This window comes from Galeopterus variegatus, unplaced genomic scaffold (assembly GCF_000696425.1).
Source record: "Galeopterus variegatus unplaced genomic scaffold, G_variegatus-3.0.2 Scaffold6566, whole genome shotgun sequence".
Lineage (NCBI taxonomy): Eukaryota > Metazoa > Chordata > Mammalia > Dermoptera > Cynocephalidae > Galeopterus > Galeopterus variegatus.
The window spans coordinates 89,946-94,302 of NW_007732677.1; the positions used below are offsets into that span (position 1 = coordinate 89,946).

Genomic DNA, 4,357 nt, shown 5'->3' on the forward strand with positions numbered 1-4,357 from the left:
CGGGCCCCGGGGCCCGCGCACATGCCAGACCCTCGGTGGGTGCGTCCCGCCTCCGCGTCTTCCCACCACCTGGTCCCAACCGTCTCTGGGTGTGGGTGGGTTTTTTTGGTTTTGTTTTGTTTTTTAACCTCCTTTGGGGTGGAGGTTTGTTGATGGAAAGGAAGAAAAACGGACCCTTTATTCTGCCCTAATCCCGGCCCCTGGAATTTCCCACCTTTTCTCGCACCTTCCCCTCTGCCCTTCGGCCTGCCCCGACGGAGTCCACAGGAGCTGGGTGGGGGTGGGGCGGGGTGTCAGCCTTTCTGCACCCCACGGTGGGTCCCAGGCCTGGGCGGCCGGGAGGAGCGGGCTGCGCACTCACCTCCTCGGACCTCTCCTCCAGTCTGGGGCTCGTCCTCAGGAAGTGGAAAACCGTGTCCCAAGGTGTGCGGTCCAGCTCGGGGCTGGGGGGTGACGCTCGTGAGCTGGGAGGGAGGGGCTGGGGGCCCTGAGCCTCAGGCCGCGGCCTCGTTAGGACGGAGCCTGAATCCTCACCACCAACCACCCTGGCCGGACAGCCCGAGACTGACTGAGCGACTGAGCCGCTGCAGAGGGCTGGGGAAGGAAGGAGGGGGAGAGGGGGAGGGGGAGGGGAGGGAGGGAAGGGCAGAAGGTGGAGCCTCCAGCGCTTTCCTTCATCCCCGACACTTAGGGCGCCTCCATCCCAGCTCGTTGCTCTGCTGCCCAGGCCCATCTCGCTTGGGCTTAGCTTAGGCTTAGCTTGGGCTTGGTGAGGAAGGTGTAGGAGTGGGGTGTTTAGGCCAGGAAAAGAAGAGATGCAGGCGGGCAGGGTCGGAACCCGTTGCTTGGAGGGAACTTGGGCCCATCTGGGACCCCCCAACTTCTGCCTCAGGTGGCGGGATGGGCAGTTGGCAAAGGATTGGGGAGAGATTGGGAAGAAGGTGGGTGAAGGTCCTGTCCACCGTGAGGGTGGCTGGCCTGTGCTGCTTCACTTAAGAAACCCTACTGAGTGCCTACTGTGTGCCAGGCGCTACTGCCCAGCCTGTCTTGCTCTGCTCCCAGGCTGCTCCAACCTATACAGCAAAAGGGAGATCTCAGGGCCTTACCTGGAGAGGCAGGGGGGAAGCTGGACACCCCCTGCCCAATGCCCAGATGCCCCAGCTTGACCCCTGTCCCTTTTCTCCAGACACCCAGCACACATAAGGGCTGGGCTGGCTCACAGTAATGCCACAAGACTAAAGTTCCCAGGAGGCTGAGGCGGGCCTGGGGTGGGGGTCTTCTTCAAGTAGGTTTCAGAAGCATTCTGGGGTCCTACTTCCTGGACTCACTTGGGAGAGGGTGGGGAGTCCCAGGCCTGGTTGTCATGAGTCCTCCACTACCCCACCCCTGCCTCCAGCTTCCCTCCTCTCTGCCCACCTCTTCCCCCTCCGCTTTTTCTTTCTTGCCTTCATCCCATGGCTCCATTTCCTCTCCTCTTTCCCAGGTCTCTCCTCCAAAGGTCAGCCCCTTTCTCTCCCCAGCTGAAGGCAGCTCACTCGGGTGGCAGGGCAGAGGTGGGGTAGACGTGGAGGGACAGACGGAGCTGGGCCGCATTGGCGACCATGTGTGGTTCCTCAGCAGCTGGACAAGGCCCCAGGCCCACCCCAAGGGGGTTCTGTCTGGAGTGAGGCTGGAAAGGGGGTCCAGGGAGGCAAGGCCTCATGCTTGGGAAAGGCCGAGGGGGTGGGTAATGGGACACAATGAGGTAGTCACACGAGGCAGAGGCATGTTGGGGGTGAGGGGAGCGGACATTGGGACACACACACACACATGCTCACACACACACAACCAGCCAGACAATCGGGCCAGTGTGTCTGGGCCTCGGAGCCCAGTGAATTAGGAGTTTGATAAGGGTTTTCTCTTTCTCTCGCTCACTGGCCTTGGACAATCTCCCCCCAGTTTTCCTCGACGCCACCCCCGGCGCTGCCAACCCTCCTCCCCCCGCCTCCCTTCTCTTCCCTGTGCCCAGACGCTTGTTCGGGGCCTTGAAACAGTGAGCTGCCTTTGTTCGAAATACAGGTGAACGGCAACCATGTGATTAACACGCACACACATAAAAAGCTTTTTAACAGCGCCCGCCCGGCCTCAGAACCGCCCAGAGAGGAGCCGCCCTGGATGGACAGAGGGACGGAGGGACGAGCATCCGGCCAGTCGTGTCCCGGCTGCCCCGCAGCAGTCTCCGACACCCGCTGCTGCCCGCCCGCTGCCCGCCTGCCTGGCATCTCTCTCTCCCGGTGGGTCCCCATTCATCCTTCCACCCTTTGGTTCCTCCTCTTCAAGGGAGGACCTCTCTGCTCCCTGCCACGTCTGTGACTGGGCCTGAGACCCTCTGGGGCAGGGAGGGTGGCTGTGGAAGGAGAGGGCTCAGGTTTAGGAAGCCGGGTGTGGGGTCCCACCGCCGCTGCCCTCTCCAGCTCCCTGCCTCCCCCATTACCCTCCTTGTCCCAGCTGTGCCAGGATGGGGGTGGGGGTAGCCCGCTCGCTGCGTCCACAGAGAAGCCACGCTAGACAGAGGGGACGCTCCCTCTCTCCCTCTCCCTTCCTCGTCCCTGCTGTGCTTGGGTTTTCTGCAGAGAGGTGCTAGATGAGGCAGGTGGGCCTGCAGGGGTGCGCAGGAAGGGCTGTCAGAGGACCAGGGCTGCGTTTGTGGTGGGGGAACCCCCTGCTGGAAACACAGTCCTGCCCTCCATCCCATCCCAGGCCCTGGGGACCCAGTTTTCTCCAGCAGTGGAGGGTGAAGGCCGATACTCATTCCTGGACAGCAAGGAGTTTGGAGAGGGGGCGAGATCCTGGCTAATGACACTTGGGCCTCTGCCCCTGGCTGGACAGCCAGTGCCACCTTCTGCTCCTTTCCCTGCTCAGGGTGGAAGGAGTCCCTTTACCCCTCATTCCTGAGCCCTCCCCAGGGAGGCTTGTGACCCCTTACCTCACTTCCCCCTCCCCCCATCAAATCTGCCCTTAAAGAGGGTTCGTTTCTATGTCCCTATCCGTGGAGAGGCGTGTTGTCTGGGGACTCTATGGCCTGCCCTCCCTGTTTCCCTCCCTCCCGGGTTTTTATTCCCCAGCAGACAGGGGCCCAGGGTGTGAGTGCAATGTGGAAATCAGCCTTCCTTCCATGGGTGGGGCAGGCTTTGCAGGAGCAGCAGGATTCTCCTGGGATCCAGCCTGGGTTCCATTAAGGCTTGTCCCAGAAGATGGCCCCTGAGAGGAGGAGAGGAAACGAAATCTTGTCAGTCAAACATGAAGCCCACTGATGACGCTGTGCCCTGCCTTGGGTCGGCAGTGACCCTTAACCCCTCAGCTCCCAGTCCTCTTCCTCAGAGTGCTGGTCCTGCTTTGTGGGAGGCTCTGCCTGTGGTTTCTGCCCACGGTCCCAGGTCCCTCATCTGTCACATGGAGCAATGGTCACACTCCCTCCCTACCTGCCCCTGGGGACACACTGAGATGAAGGTCAGGAAATCTGTTCGGTAGAGCCAGGGGCCATGCGGGGATCAGGGATGATTCTGGGCAAGCTGAGCATCTTCCCCAGCCTCAGTTTCCCCACACAGGTATGAGACTTTCTTTCCGACTCCCTCAAAGGACAGAGCTGAAGATCAGATAAGAGGACACAGGGAAAGCATTTACCCCCTCTAAGCACTGCGTGTGTATGACCTGGGGGTCCTGCTGTCCTCTCACTGGCTCTCTCGGGCCTGTGCTCCCCCTCCCAAGGGGACTGTCACAGGGGCTGGCTTGTGGGACCGAGTTGGTCTAGGGCAGTGCCTGTTAGAGGTGAAGGTGCATGCTGATTCTTCAGGTCTAGGCTGGGGCCTGAGAATCTGCATTTCTAACAGGAGCTTGCCTAGGATGGGATCTAATTCTTGTTGCCCTTAAGAATCACTTGTAAAGCCCAGATTCCACCCCAGGCCGCTTAATTCTGAGTTCCTGGGGATGAGATGCAGACTTGTTTATTTTGTTGGATTTCCCTGGGAGCCTTGCTGTCTCTCACACGTGTCTGTGGAGCCTGAGGCTGTGAATGACCCCCCGCCAGAGCCGAAATCTTCGTGGAGCGGGGAGGGGGTTTGGGCTGTGGACCCCAGAGCTGGAGTCTGGGGATGAGATGCAGACCTGTTTATTTTGTTGGATTTCCCTGGGAGCCTTGCTGTCTCTCACACGTGTCTGTGGAGCCTGAGGCTGTGAATGACCCCCTGCCAGAGCCGAAATCTTCGTGGAGCGGGGAGGGGGTTTGGGCTGTGGACCCCAGAGCTGGAGGCCAGAGCTGCAGGTTGTATTGAGGTGTCGGGAGAGTTTCAGGTGTGGTGGGGGTGGGCCCATGCACTGG

The 4,357-nt window shown here is 60.7% G+C and overlaps 1 pseudogene; it reads left to right on the plus strand.

The window, feature by feature from the left end:
• The first annotated feature begins 21 nt into the window (after positions 1-21).
• Positions 22-3,219, plus strand: LOC103606423 (annotated as a pseudogene).
• The last annotated feature ends 1,138 nt before the right edge of the window (positions 3,220-4,357 follow it).